The sequence below is a fragment of the Ranitomeya imitator genome, chromosome 1 (genome assembly GCF_032444005.1).
Source record: "Ranitomeya imitator isolate aRanImi1 chromosome 1, aRanImi1.pri, whole genome shotgun sequence".
NCBI lineage: Eukaryota > Metazoa > Chordata > Amphibia > Anura > Dendrobatidae > Ranitomeya > Ranitomeya imitator.
The window spans coordinates 433,044,618-433,061,260 of record NC_091282.1 but is presented as its reverse complement, the minus strand read 5'-3'; the positions used below and the strand labels follow the sequence as shown (position 1 = coordinate 433,061,260).

Genomic DNA, 16,643 nt, shown 5'->3' with positions numbered 1-16,643 from the left:
AGGAGTCATTTGGTGCCTTTATTACTGTATTTTTCAGACCATAAGCCGCACTTTTTTCCCAAATTTTTTTTGGGGAAAATGGGGGTGCGTCTTATGGTCGCAATATGCTTACAAATCCTGGCGGCGGTCCTGGTGACGGAGGTCCTGATGCAGCTGGTGTGGCTGTAGCTGTTCTCTCTGGTGCGGTGGTGTCAGGGCTCTGTGGAGTGGTGGCAGCGGGGCTCTGTGCTGCGTGGGGGGCTCCGCCTGCATTTCGTCAAAGCCCGGAAGCCCCCTCAGCTCTGTTGCTGCGACGCGGTGGCCTCCGGAAGATGGCTGCCGGTGGCGGCGCATGCTCAGATTCGAATCTCGGGATGAGATCTCGTTGCCAAGATCTGAATCTGAGCATGTGCCGCCCCCGGAAGCCACCTTTCCAGAGGCCACCGGTGGTCATCTTTCTGGAGGCCTCCGCATCGCAGCAATGTAGCTGCGAGGGCTTCCGGGCTTTGACAAAATGCCTGTGGAGCTCCCCACGCAGCACAGAGAGCCGCTGCCACTCCAGCACAGAGCCCCGACACCACCGCCCAACAGAGCCCCACCACCCCACAGAGCCCCGCAGCTCCACAGAGCCCCACAGAGCACCACAGCCCCACAGAACACCACAGCCCCACAGGCCACCGCAGCCCCACAGGGCACTGCAGTCCCATAGGCCACCGCAGCCCCACAGGCCACCGCAGCCCCAGAGCAGCAGCACCACCGCACCAGCCTGGGATTGGATTTCCCGGAGGGCACCGCACCAGCCAGGACCTCCGAACAACCTCTGTGACTTCTCCACCAGTGCCGAAACCCCTCCCGGTAAGCTGAATTCGGACTGTAAGACAGACCCCCATTTGACACATTTTTTTCCCCTATTTTCCTTCTGAAAATTTGGGGTGCGTCTTATGGTCCGGTGCGTCTTATAGCCTGAAAAATACAGTAGTTAAAAGAAGATTGACAGCAAAAAAGTCACCAAGCACAGGCACTAGGAGCACCCTTTGCACAGGCACTCGAAGCACCCTTTGCACAGGCACTCGGAGCACCCTTTGGACAGGCACTCAGAGCACCCTTTGCACAGGCACTCGGAGCACCCTTTGCACAGGCATTGGGAGCACCCTTTGCACGGGCACTCGGAGCACTCTTTGCACAGGCACTCGGAGCACCCTTTGCACAGTCACTCGGAGCACCCTTTGCACAGGCACTTGGAGCACTCTTTGCATAGGCACTCGGAGCACCCTTTGGACAGGGACTCGGAGCACCCTTTGCACAGGCACTTGGAGCACCCTTTGGACAGGCACTCAACACCTTTTGCACAGGCACTCAGAGCACCCTTTGGACAGTAACTCGGAGCACCCTTTGCGCAGGCATTGGGAGCACCCTTTGCACAGGCACTCATACCACTTTTTGCACAGGCACTCGGAGTACCCTTTGCACATGCACTTGGAGCAGCCTTTACAGAGGCACTCGGAGCACCCTTTGCACAGGTTCTTGGAGCACCTTTTGTACATGCACTCGGAGCACTCTTTGCACAGGCACTCGGAGTACCCTTTGCACAGGCACTCGGAGCACCCTTTGCACAGGCACTCAGAGCATCCTTTGCACAGGCAGTTAGAGCACCCTTTGGACAAGCACTCAGAGCACCCTTTGGATAAGCACTCAGAGCACCCTTTGCACAGTCACTCGAAGGACCCTTTGCACAGGCACTCGGAGCACCCTTTGAGTGGCATCTAACTCTACCTCCTCTTTTTTAATTGACATCCGTTACTTTACTTGAGCCAGAAGAGAAGGGTGGAGATAGTTGGAAAAACAAGAAGGTGGGAAGGTGCACTGAACTGTTTGGCCACTCCAAGGGTGAACCTGTACGAAGTTTGTGGGATCATTCTGTGCTTACATACTCCCTGTAAATAGTAGGTAGGGAAATCAGGATATAGAACGCATACTGTGCAGTATATGAATACACAGTTGCACTGTTTTGAGGTTCTATATATGTCAGAAACTCTTGCTGATGTATACTTCTGCCAGACACTACAAAGCAAGCATTGTCTAAATTGTTTGGTGAGAGGTAAAAAAAAGGTGTCTAGAATACAATTAATTTGCTGTGTAATTGCACACTATACTGTACTTTTCCAAGTACTGACATTTTGCTTAATAGGTCTCCCCAGAGGTCATCTATTGATTTGATTGTAGATGACTTGTATTCTGTATCAGTAATCCCCCCATTGTGATTCACCAGCTGCTCACAGACTAGGGGATTCCCAAGTACACATTCATTCCCAAAATAGTAAGGGCCCTGACCACACATCCACTCATGAATCATTTGTAGCCTAAAAAAAAGGGCTCTACAGTTGTTCCTTTTTTAACTATTTCATGACTGGGACATTTTTACTCTCTACTAGCCAGACATCATTAGTCAATATTATATCCGTTTGATAAGCTTTTCAAGCGATAACACAAATATAAGTGAAATTACTGCATTTAAGCTCTAAGGCTGTGTGCACACGATGCAGATTTAGTGCAGGTCTGCAGCGTTTTTTTCCGAGCAGAAACACTGCAGATCTGCACTGTGATTTACAGTACAATGTAAATCAATGTGAAAAAAAAAGCTGTGCACATGGTGCAGAAAAATCTGCACAGAAACGCTGCAGATTTCAAAGAAATGCATGTCACTTATTTTGTGCAGATCTGCAGCGTTTCTGCACCCCTCCATTAATAGAAATCTGCAGTGGTAAAAATTGCAGAAAATGCGCACAAAATCCGCATCAATTCTGCACAAAAAACGCACTAAATCCGCATAAAAACCGCAGCATGTCCGCAGCTGCGGATTCTGCCAGGAGATGCAGATTTTGTGCAGAAAATTCTGCACCTCTTTTCTTACTTGTGCACATAGCCTAAAACAGCTTTTCTTAAAGGTGTTTCCCGTAAAGTTGTGTCCCCAGAAGTTTATTTTAAGGGCAAAAAAATATGCAGTATTCACTCTCTACAGGTCCAGGTACAAGTCTCTGTTGATGCTCCCGCTGACAACACATTTACAGCACTGCAGCCAATCACTAAACTCAGCAGCTCTCTCTGTGTGCATGGTACAAGCCGCTGAAATCACTGATTGGCTGCAGCACTGTCAACGTGAGGACGACACTGTAGACAATGACAGATGCCTGGAGCAGCAATGGAAACTCAGCGCCAGACCCAGGTGGGGTGAGTAAAGCATAGTTTTTGAGTTTTGTTAAAGAAATTGCACCCGGGGATACAACTTTCATGAAAGTGGAAAACCCCTTTAAAAGTGTGGCAATGCTAACAGGGCAATTAGTTGCTGAGAGAGGTAATTTCACAAAATACAGGCTGCTATGATACTCGTAAAATATTAGGAAAGTGCTAATAATGAAGTTCTCTTACATACCGCAAAGTGACTCCATATTATCCCATTATTTCAAATACTCCATTTCAGTGGCTGAAAATCTGTAGGCTCTCTGGATGTTGCCATATTATATTTTGTGATGAACCATGTCATTTTTTATTGTATAATCTAAGGACCAGTGAAGTACAGTATGGGTCTTCAACTATAGTTGTCCTATCATGGATCTGCCAGAGTGAACAAGTCACAATTGTATCCAAAATGTATTTGTCAGGAATCCCCTGACCACTGCCACCAATTCGTCACGATTCACACCGTGACCGTTACCCCTACGTCACGGGTCGGGGTGACTTTGGGCCAACAGATGGCTATCACATGTGCAGGGGGGCTTATCTTAGTTATCCCTCCACTGCTAACAATGCGATGAGAAAACACACACAAGGCTATTGACCTCTTAGTTTACAGCAGGGGCTTATTGTAGGTATCCCACTGTTTTTCAATATACCACGAACTGCAGGGATTTATGTATATCCCGCTTACTGTTCCACTTAAAACTTGCAGCTCTCTGGTGCCCCCCTTACTCTCAGGTCAGATTAGGTACTGCACCCTGGGTAATTAGTCGCCAGAAAGGCTGCCTGCTATGTACTGGCTATTGGGCACGCTGCAGCGACGCGATAAACTACTCCCACTTAGGCAGGATCAATAATTATCAACGCCGCAGTCGCTACAACGCCACTCAACTACCCAGTACAGAATGTATGCTGCCACCAGCTTCGATTAAACGGGTCCGAAGCTAACCCAACACAGTAGCGTAATTCTCTTAAGGAGACTTAGGGTACGTTTAGAGCATGGTGAATGAACTAATATTACATATTATATCCCATAAATATTAGGCAGTGCTTTATCAAAAATATTTTTTATAAAGATGTTACAAATGAGACAATTGCAAATATGTACAAGGGTAATTATGAAATAAACAGGGATTAAATGAGAAAAGGTAACACTCACATGTTCAAAGCATGGCAGGCAACCATACGTCCCAGCTCATTGGACGTGCACAGGGCTTTCCAGTAGAAGAAGCAAGCAAGCAAGCAAGAAGAAGACTGAGCTGAGAGCCTGCCACAAACTTAAGACCTGCAGCTAGTGACATCACAGAAAGGCTGGCTTATCCAGACCCTCCTCTCTCTACATTTGAGTACTGCAACCTTAGATCTATCTACTTTCTATAACTTCGCTACAAAACATGTCATAGTCATAACAAGCCCATCATTCATCTCGGATTAACGTGAGCATTCTAATGAGATCAAATATGTCCTATCTGGGATACATATTTACAGAGAAATCCCTACTTCTTTACCAGATGGAGTTAGAAGCCTGTGTTTCGAGGGATGGGTAGATACACCGAGTGAGAATACGAATATATATTTTCGTGTTCTTAATGTAAACATTGTGCATAATAATAATAATAATAATAATAATTTTTATTTATATAGCGCCAACATATTCCGCAGCGCTTTACAAATTATAGACGGGAATTGTACAGACAATAGACATTACAGCATAACAGAAATATAGTTCAATACAGATACCAGGAGGAGTGAGGGCCCTGCTCGCAAGCTTACAAACTATGAGGAAAAGGGGAGACACGAGAGGTGGATGATAACAATTGCTTTAGTTATTCGGACCAGCCATAGTGTAAGGCTCAGGTGTTCATGTAAAGCTGCATGAACCAGTTATCTGCCTAAGTATGTAGCAGTACAGACACAGAGGGCTAATACTGCATAAAGTGTATGAGAACATGATGCGAGGAACCTTTTTTTTTTTTTTTTTTATAAATAGGCCACACAGGGATCGTTAGGTTAATGCATTGAGGCGGTAGGCCAGTCTGAACAAATGAGTTTTTAGGGTACGCTTAAAACTGTGGGGATTGGGGATTAATCGTATTAACCTAGGTAGTGAATTCCAAAGAATCGGCGCAGCATGTGTAAAGTCTTGGAGACGGGAGTGGGAGGTTCTGATTATTGAGGATGCTAACCTGAGGTCATTAGCGGAGCGGAGGGCACGGGTAGGGTGGTAGACTGATACCAGGGAGGAGATGTAGGGTGGTGCTGAGCCATGGAGTGCTTTGTGGATAAGGGTAGTAGTTTTGTACTGGATTCTGGAGTGGATGGGTAGCCAGTGTAATGACTGGCACAGGGTAGAGGCATCGGTGTAACGGTTGGTGAGGAATATGATCCTGGCTGCAGCATTCAGGACAGATTGGAGCGGGGAGAGTTTTGCAAGAGGGAGGCCGATTAGTAGAGAGTTACAATAGTCCAGACGAGAATGAATAAGTGAAACAGTAAGAGTTTTTGCAGAGTCGAAAGTAAGAAAAGGGCGAATTCTAGAAATGTTAATATAATATCTTACAAAAACCAAACAAAGAATCTTTCATGGATCCTAGAAGTTTCTAGTTCACTTATAGCTGGACAAGAGCTTGCAAGGCAGGAAATGCTCCCAGGCTTTCTAGGCAAGTTCCCACGATCTATAAACAGCCAGCAGAGGGCGCCTCACCGCAAATGAAGCTAAATATAGCTCATTGATCTATATTTAGACTCATTCCCCGGGGTTTTGCAGCGAGGAGCAGCCTGCATTAGCAAAGCAAAGCTCCTTGCTGCAAAATGTTTTAACCCCTTCAGAAGGATTTACATCGTTGGACGTTACAGATCTGCGGAGGGTAAGTATATTGTTGGTTTATTATGTTTTTTCTTTCACAGAACGAGGGTCTTCAGTGATTGGATTGGGCGTAGAATAAATACTCCAACAACCATTGTTTTTATTTCATTAAAATAATTTTAAATAATGTGTTTGTGTTTTATTTAACCCTTTCATTCAATTGGATTAATAATGGATAGGTGTCATAATTGACGCCTCTCCATTATTAATTAGGCTTAATGTCACCTTACAATAGCAAGGTGGCATTAACCCTTCATTACCCCATATCCCACCGCTACACGGGAATGGGAAGAGAGTGGCCAAGTGCCAGAATAGGCGCATCTTCCAGATGTGCCTTTTCTGGGGTGGCTGGGGGCAGATATTTTTAGCCAGGGGGGGGCCAATAACCATGGACCCTCTCCAGGCTATTAATATCTGCCCTCAGTCACTGGCTTTACTACTCTGGCGGAGAAAATTGCGCGGGAGCCCACGCCAATTTTTTCCGCCATTTAACCCTTTATTTTAAGAGCTAGAACGGCCAAATTTTGCAGATACACACTACTGACATTAGTAGTGTGGAATCTGCCAAAAAAATGGAGAGAAGACATGGTTTACTGTATGTAAACCATGTCTCAAATCATGTCGGGTTTTAAGAAGGAGAAAGAAAAAGCCGGTAATTGAATTACCGGCTTTCAAGCTGTATAGCGCTGGAATAAATATTAATATATATACATATATGTGTCTAATGACATATATATATATATATATATATATATATATATATATATATAGACAGTATATATATATATATTTTTTTCTTTTTGGGACACATGGATCATTTCTATAGCGGTATGTTGGTTTTGCAAGCCTGCGAGAAAACCACGCAGTACGGATGCCATACGGATTACATACGGAGGATGCCATGCGCAAAAAACGCTGACACACCCTGCCTACGGAGGAGCTACGGACCACTATTTTCGGGACATTTCAGCGTATTACGGCCGTAATATACGGACCGTATTTTCATACGCTGAGTGTGAAGCCGGTCTAAGAGTATGTGCACACGTCACGATTTTATGCAGAAATTTCCTGAACAAAACCGGAGATTTTCAGCATGAAATCCGCACGCGTTTTTCTCACGTTTTACTCGCAGTTTTTGCACGGTTTTTGTGCGGATTTTTTGTGTTTTTTCCCAGAGCTTCCCAATGCATTAAATAGCGGGAAATCCGCAAAAAATCAGCAAAATTAATGAACATGCTGCGTATTTTTTCTAAATGCGTTTTTATCGTGGAAAAATACGCAGCATGTGCACAAAAATTGCGGAATGCATTCAAAATGATGGGATGCTTAATGTATGCGTTTTTGAGCATTTTTGCCACAAAAAAACACAGAAAAAAACACGCAAAAAATGCAAAAAATCCGGAATGTCTGCACATACCCTAAATGCTGAAGAACCTCTAAATGATAGGCCGGGGTCACACTAGAGAGGAATACAGATGTATGAGAGGGGCAAAAAAAACGCATTGCACACTGACCAATGTTTCTCTATGGGGCAGGTCCTATCTGCCGTATATTTCTCAGCCATATTTTACGGGCTGAGAAAATCGCAGCATGCTGCGTTTGTCAGCGTACTGCGCAAAAAATCTGACAATGAAAGTCTATGAGGGCAAGAAAAATACGGATTACACATGGACCATGCGTGTGACTTGCGAGAAATACGCACCAGTGTTCTATAGAAAAGCCGGCAATTTAGTGAAATCACACTGACAGGTTAGAATAGAATAGCTAAAATAAATGTCTACACATAGTATAGGTAGATATATACTGTATATATATATATATATATATATACTGTATATATATCAGTGAGACACACATATATATATTTATATGTAATACAGCGCGAGATAGCAGAAAAGCCGGTAATTTAATTGCCGGTTTTTGCTATCTCCTTATCAAACCCGACAGGATATGAGACATGGTTTACATACAGTAAACCATTTCATATCCCTTATTTTTTACATATTCCTCACTATTAATGTAAGAAATGTCTGTGTGCAAAATTTGGGAGCTCTAGGTGTTAAAATAAAGGGTTAAATTACGGAAAAAAATGGCGTGGGCTCCCCCCGCAATTTTCTCCGCCAGAGTGGGAAAGCCAGTGACTGAGGGCAGATATTAATAGCCTGGAAAGGGACCATGGATATAGGACCCTTCTTGCTAAAAACATCTGCCCCCAGCCACCCCAGAAAATGCACATCTGGAAGATGCGCCTATTCTGGCACTTAGCCACTCTCTTCCCACTCCCGAGTAGCGGTGGAATATGGGGTAATGAAGGGTTAATGCCACCTTGCTAATGTAAGGTGATATTAAGCCTGGTTAATAATGGAGAGGTGTCAATAAGACACCTCTCCATTATTAATTCAATATTAATAAAGGGTTAAAAAAGCACACACACATTAGGAAAAAAAGTATTTAAATGAAATAAATACACATGGTGTTGTAATAGCTTTATTATACACTCAATCCAAATGATGACCTTTGTCTTCTGAAAAAAAGTTAAAATAAAAAAACAACAGTATCCCATACCTGTCCGCTGTACAGTCATGTCCCACGATGTAATTCCATCTGAAGGGAATGTTAATTATTGTTAAATAACTTTACAACCAGGAGCCTGCTAATGCAGCTGCCCCTGGCTGTAAAAACTGGAGTAAGTGGGAGCCCAACAGATGGAACCAGTGTGTATTAGATATTTGTGGCACATACTTTCAATATGCAGTTAATGTATCAGAAAGTAACACCTTTGCAGTATTGATGCCCATGGGGTTGGTTCTATCTTGTATTATGTCCATTGGATCTAAAAAGGCTGTGCTTCCCTAAAGCTAATCTAATAATTGGACTTATAGCTACAGGTCTTGCAGTTTAATTGCCATCTGTTTTGTTGACATCATCAGCTTTTCTCTTACAGCTTCTTAAATTCCATTTTAACTATGGTTTTGGCTCATACATTGACAGGTTTACAGAGCAATCCATTTTGCTATATAAAACTTTCAGAAATGAAATATCTCTAATCATAAAGTGTCAGTGCTCAACTTGTGGAAATGTCCATTAAATGGTTTTGTTAAAGTTCAAACAACTGGATATGAATGAGCTTTATTTTATTTTTGACCAGTTACTATGGTAAATCTCATCACTAATATTGGCAACTCCTATGTTAACATTAACAAGGTCTCATGGACACACTAGTGTTATAGTTCTGCACGTACAGAAGTTTATGTATCATAAGTAAAAACGATGCAGCAATATGCAGAGAACCTACATCTACATAGTACGGATTGAGAGGGACTTTACATGGCTGTCTGAACAGTGCTTTGTGTGCATGAAGCCTTATGGTTTACAAAAGATATTGGGAGGTCAACAGATATTTCCGACACGGCTGCACTCCTGTTGCCATTGTCAGCCGTTGTTGACACTCAGCACCAAAATCGTGGCACTGCAAAATAAGGACTCCCTTGTAGCCATAATCATTAGCCCGACAATAGGACCAACACTACGGAGATGGCCCGAGAACAAATACATGTTCCCAGGACTGTCTTTTGTAGAAACCTGTCAAATTTATCATCTATCCACTAGACTTTTTTGTTAACTATAAGTGACACAAAAAAACACTTAAAAAAAAATATATTTAATAAAAAGCCACATATAGTAACAAAGCCGCCACATACTTAGGATCCCCAAATTTGTCAAAATATGTAATATAAGCATATCCATTTATTATAGGCTGGCAGTATCAGAAGAAAATTAAACAAATGCAAACATAAATTCTGAATTGTGTTTTTTGTTTGCTTCCAACAAATTAATTTCATAAAAAGATGAAAGATCCAAAAATTTGCAGTGGACCTCTAAGCCAGGTTAAGTAACAAAGCTAATTTATCTTTGTTAATTTGTTTAGAAAACAAATGTATTACAGCTCAGTGTATGAGACGTGATTCATTACCCACAAAACTCCGAACATTAAGCTGCCATGAACATAAAATATCGGCGTCAGCTCCTCCATAAATATGGCTCCTTTGCCAAACGTGAATGTTTAAAAAGAAATTTTGGCACTGGTAATTTCAGGGAAAAGATTCTGAGTAAACAGGATACAATTCAGCCTGTCGTTGATTCCCCCTAGGAAATGGTGAGGGTCCGTCAGGCTGCTCCGCTCTATGTAAAGACATAGCATCACAGGTGCAGAGTCCTGTAATGTAGTTTGCAATGTGCAGTTGGAATGAGCAGCTGCATGTAAAAGGCTCTGAAAACTAGGGAACCTGGGGATACAAAAAATAAATGCATAATGGTGCAGAACTATTTTATTGTCTATGTTCTTTTTTTAAATCAAGGCTTAGGGGGCAGAGAAGATACAGATTAGATATTAGAAAAAAGAGTTTGAGGCCGGTTTCACACGTTAGTGGCTCCGGTACATGAGGTGACAGTTTCCTCACGTACCGGAGACACTGACTCACGTAGACACATTGAAATCAATGCGTCGTTGCACATGTCAGCGTGTTTTCACGGACCGTGTGTCTGTGTGCAAAACACGGAGACATGTCAGTGTTCGTGGGAGCGCACGGATTACACGGACCCATTAAAGTCAATGGGTCTGTGTAAAACACGTACCGCACATGGACGCTGTCCGTGTGCAGTCCGTGTGCCGTGCAGGAGACAGTGCTAGAGATAAGCGCTGTCCCCTGCATCTGGTGCTGAAGCCGCCATTCATATCTTCTCTCCAGCAGCGTTCGCTGGAAAGAAGATATGAAAAATCCTTTTTTTCTTTTTCGTGTTTTAAATAAAGATCCCTGTCCCCCCCCCCACCCACTGTGCGCCCCTCCTGCTGTTACTGAAATACTCACCCAGCTCCCTCGCAGCGTCCTGTCCTCGCTGCAGCTTCTCCTGTATGAGCGGTCACGTGGTGCCGCCCATTACAGTCATGAATATGCGGCTCCACCTCCCATACAGGAGTAGGTGCAGCACGGAGAGGACGCTTCGAGGGAGCCGGGTGAGTATTTTAGTAACAGCGGGCGGGCGCACAGGGGGTGGGAAGGGGGTGGGGACCGGGTTTCTTTATTTAAAACACGAAAAAAAAAAAAAAGGATTTTTCATATCTTCTTTCCAGCGAACGCTGCTGGAGAGAAGATATGGATGGCGGCTTCAGCACCAGATGCAGGGGACAGCGCTTATCTCTAGCGCTGTCTCCTGCACGCTCCGTGTGGTACCCAGTCGGCACATGGGCGGCACAAGTGTGCCGCACGTGTGCCACACGTGAGCTCACGAATACACGGACACGGATAACTCCGGTACTGATTTTTTCCTGCACGGCACACGGACTGCACACGGACAGCGTCCGTGTGCGGTACGTGTTTTTTCGGTACCGGAATTATCTGGACGTGTGGGACAGGCCTGACAGTGAGGGTGATCAATGAGTGGAACAAGCTGCCACAAGAGGTGGTGAGTTCTGCTTCAAAGGAAGTCAGCAAACAGAGGCTGGACAGACATCTGTATGAGATGGTTTAGTGAGTCCTGCATTGAGCAGGGGGTTGGACACGATCACCCTGGAGGTCCCTTCCAACTGTAACATTCTATGATTCTATGAAGCAGATTTGTGGATTTTTGTGGGTGATGATAATGGCTAAGGCTGCAAGAGGACTATACCCAGATACATAGCATGATGACTTCGCCATAGCATCCAGTGTAACCTACCCAAGGACTTTGGTTTCTACACATCCAGTTTAATTCAACATGTGATAGCAAGTAGTACTTGGTTTTTTAAGTTTCACATAAAGATTTGGTTTACACAATTTCTTACGATACGATACGATACACTTTATTGATCCTGGGGGGAAATTACAGTATTACAGCAGCAATACAAACAGCAGTGCATAAAATATTAGGACAGAAATCTTGCACAAGTACACCAACATTACATAACAAATAAATGTGGGTGGTTCAGGTATATAAGTCACTGTTAATTGACATTAGTACACCAGCAATCAGACATTATTGTCTACCACGCTTAGGAAATTATTATACATCCCCATAGCAGTAGGTACAAACGATTTCCTGAATTTCTCCTTCTTACACCTTAGTAGGATTACCGTATATACTCGAGTATAAGCCGAGATTTTCAGCCCATTTTTTTGGGCTGAAAGTCCCCCTCTCGGCTTATACTCGAGTCATACCCGGGGGTCGGCAGGGGAGGCGGGGCGGGGGCAGTGTAATTATACTTACCTGCTCCCGGCGTGGTCCCTGGATGTCCCTGCTTCTTCCAGCGCTGCAGCTTCTTCCTGTACTGAGCGGTCACATGGTACCGCTCATTACAGAAATGAATATGCGGCTCCACCTCCCATAGACCGCTCAATACAGGAAGAAGATGCAGCGCCAGGAGAAGCAGGGACACAGCGCCAGGAGCAGGTAAGTATACGGGGAGGGGAGCGCAGCGCTGCGCGATATTTACCCCTCCTTGTTCCAGTGCTGCTCCATCTTCATCGTCCTCTGGCAGTGACGCTCAGGTCAGAGGACGCGGTGACGTAGTCGGTGCGCGCCCTCTGCTGAACGTCAGAACCGAAGACGGAGCCGCACGAGGAGCAGGTAAAAGTGCCGGGGTCCTGAGCGACGGAGAGGTGAGTATGTGATTTTTTTTTTTCATGGCAGCAAAAGCAAATGGGGCAAGTGGCTGTGCGGAGCATCTGTATGGGGCCATAACACTTGTGCAGCACTATAAGGGGCAAGTGGCTGTGCGGAGCATCTTATGGGGCCATAACGCTTGTGCAGCACTATAAGGGGCAAATATCTCTATGGAGCATCTTATGGGGCCCTTATTACCCTTTATGCAGGATTATATGGGGCATATTTTAATATCGAGCATCTTATGGAGCCCATCATAAACTTTATGGAGCATTATATTGGGCTCCTGATTCAATATGGATATTCAAAAACACTTAACCTACTGATGTCTCAATTAATTTTACTTTTATTGGTATCTATTTTTACTTTTCAAATTCACCGGTAGCTGCTGCACTTTTCACCCTAGGCTTATACTCGAGTCATTAAGTTTTCCCAGTTTTTTGTGGCAAAATTGCGGGGGTCGGCTTTTACTCAGGTTGGCTTATACTCGAGTATATACGGTATACGGCTGCTGAATGTGCTCTTCTGCTTCAAGAACAGCTCGTATAGTGGGTGTGTATTATTGTTCATTATAGCCCTACACATCTTCTGAATTCTATCCTCCAATACCTCCTCAAAAGAGTCCAGATGGAGGCCAACAGCCGCGCTTGCCTTCTTGATAAGTTTGTTGAGCTTATTAGCGTCAGCTACTCGCACACTACTACCCCAGCATATGATAGCAAAAAAGATGGCGCTTGCCACAACGGACTGATAGAACATTTCCAGCATTTCACTGCACACGTTGAATGACCTGAGCTTCCCAAGAAAGTACAGGGGAAGTCCCCTGATGAAGCTGCTGTTGCAGGGATACGCGTGGGGCTCTCGCCTCACCCCTTATTCTTGTCTCTTGTCTCTCCTGGGCGCCTCAATCTGCTGCACTCCTCTGCAACTTGAGTGGTATTTACCTAGAGTGGGCTCATTTTTCTCCACCTTGTTTTCTCCAGGCGCAATTGCACGTTATTTGTTATCAGTTGCTGCCTATTTCTGTTGGACTAGGTCCACATAGGTATTTGAGGATATATACTCAGCACACTCCAGAAAGTCTGATGCAAAAAGGGGGTGTTTAATACATACAGTATATTTACAAACGTTTCGGTCTGTGAAGACCTTCATCAGTGTGCTCTGAAGAGAAATAACAAAATAGAAAACAACAAAATTTGCATAGACATAAACAGAAAAACAAAAGTATTTACAAAATGGACTGGATTACATGGTTAAAAGAGTAATAATGGTGACCCAGAAGTAATATAATACAATTGCTCACTTATCTAACTGATGACGCCAAAGATGATATATACTCATGATAATATACACGAGGCTAACATGATAGATGATAGTTTAGATAGAATGGGATCAAATGACGGCGCTAAGCAGAGTGCATAATGGTGATAAGACTGAAAGAAAAGGACTAAAAGAAATGAAAAAATAGGTGAGGAGAAGCTACGTACCTAAAAATATGAGCCAGGGTGTAAAAGTTGACCACCCTATATGTAGATTTTTGCATCTATAGAGAGGGATGCAATATAAGTTATAAACCAATACAGGGTGTATAAGGTGGTAGAGTAGGGAAGTACACGTACCAGGTAATGGAGTAAACAGGAATGGAGTTTATAAATAGAGGGCTGACAAAAGCCGGTCTGCAAGAAAAGGGGGGGGGAACTTTTGTCAGGATAGGACCTGAGGGTAAACCATGTGTAAAATAGAGTAAAAAGTTTACCCTCAGGTCCTATCCTGACAAATTTTTGCCTGTATGACATTATTGCAAGAAAGCTTGGCTGAGTAGATTACACAAGAAGGAAAACACACAGCAAGTCAGCAGGATCTAGGAGCAACATGGCAGATGTGACAACCTACATGGTGAGCTGCAGCATGTGCTACATGTTCACAAATCGACCAGAAGAAGAATCCAATTTCACCTGTCAGAAGTGTAGACTAGTGGCCCTTTTAGAAGAAAAGGTGCGGGGTCTGGAAGAAAGAATAGCAACTTTGAAACTCAAATCTTTGTAGAGGATGAAGATGGCACACCTAAGGATGAAGCAATACCAGCAAGCAAAAAAGAAAAGGGCACACAGCAACAAGTGACAGCAAAAAGTACAGCCAAGAAGCAACGAAGAGTGGTGGTGGGAGACTCACTACTGAGAGGCACAGAAGCAGCCATCTGCAGACCGGACATAACCGCAAGAGAAGTATGCTGCCTTCCAGGTGCGATGATCAAGGATGTGACCAATAGGATACCAAAGCTCTTCAGCTCCAAGGACGTCCACCCATTTCTTCTGATACATGTTGGCACCAATGACACGGCAAGGAAGGACCTACCGACAATCTGCAAGGACTTTAAAGAGTTGGGGAAGAAAGTAAAGGAACTGGATGCACAGGTAGTTTTTTCTTCTATCCTTCCAGTAGACGGGCATGGCACCAGGAGATGGAACAGGATCCTTGATGCGAACAACTGGCTAAGACGATGGTGCAGACAACAAGGATTCGGATTCCTGGACCACGGTGTGAATTACTTGTATGATGGACTCCTCGCCAGAGACGGACTACACCTCAACAAACCTGGGAAACACACATTCGCCAGAAGACTCGCTACACTCATCAGGAGGGCGTTAAACTAGACGAAGAGGGGACGGGAAGAAAAACATTAGACTCAAACAAAGAAGACCCAGGAAAACATACTCAGAAGGGAGGTAAGAACATTTCTAAAACAATCCACAGCGAGGAGATTGGAACAAAACAAAATCCTCTAAACTGCATGTTCGCAAACGCCAGAAGCCTGACAAACAAGATGGAAGAACTAGAAGCAGAAATATCTACAGGTAACTTTGACATAGTGGGAATAACCGAGACATGGTTAGATGAAAGCTATGACTGGGCAGTTAACTTACAGGGTTACAGTCTGTTTAGAAAGGATCGTAAAAATCGGAGAGGAGTAGGGGTTTGTCTCTATGTAAAGTCTTGTCTAAAGTCCACTTTAAGGGAGGATATTAGCGAAGGGAATGAGGATGTCGAGTCCATATGGGTCGAAATTCATGGAGGGAAAAATGGTAACAAAATTCTCATTGGGGTCTGTTACAAACCCCCAAATATAACAGAAACCATGGAAAGTCTACTTCTAAAGCAGATAGATGAAGCTGCAACCCATAATGAGGTCCTGGTTATGGGGGACTTTAACTACCCGGATATTAACTGGGAAACAGAAACCTGTGAAACCCATAAAGGCAACAGGTTTCTGCTAATAACCAAGAAAAATTATCTTTCACAATTGGTGCAGAATCCAACCAGAGGAACAGCACTTTTAGACCTAATACTATCTAATAGACCTGACAGAATAACAAATCTGCAGGTGGTCGGGCATCTAGGAAATAGCGACCACAATATTGTACACTTTCAGCTGTCTTTCACTACGGGGACTTGTCAGGGAGTCACAAAAACACTGAAATTTAGGAAGGCAAAGTTTGACCAGCTTAGAGATGCCTTTAATCTGGTAGACTGGGACAATATCCTAAGAAATAAGAATACAGATAATAAATGGAAAATGTTTAAGAACATCCTAAATAGGCACTGTAAGCAGTTTATATCTTGTGGGAATAAAAGGACTAGAAATAGGAAAAACCCAATGTGGCTAAACAAAGAAGTAAGACAGGCAATTAAGAGTAAAAAGAAAGCATTTGCACTACTAAAGCAGGATGGCACCATTGAAGCTCTAAAAAACTATAGGGAGAAAAATACTTTATCTAAAACACTAATTAAAGCTGCCAAAAAGGAAACAGAGAAGCACATTGCCAAGGACAGTAAAACTAATCCCAAACTGTTCTTCAGCTATATCAATAGTAAAAGAATAAAAACTGAAAATGTAGGCCCCTTAAAAAATGGTGAGGAAAGAATG

At 43.8% G+C, this 16,643-nt stretch overlaps 1 protein-coding gene across 1 annotated transcript in view; it reads left to right on the top strand.

Annotated features, from left to right (window-relative positions):
* Positions 1-16,643, top strand: part of MAMDC2 (MAM domain containing 2) — a 173,428-nt gene that overhangs the window by 24,093 nt on the left and 132,692 nt on the right. The window lies entirely within an intron of this gene.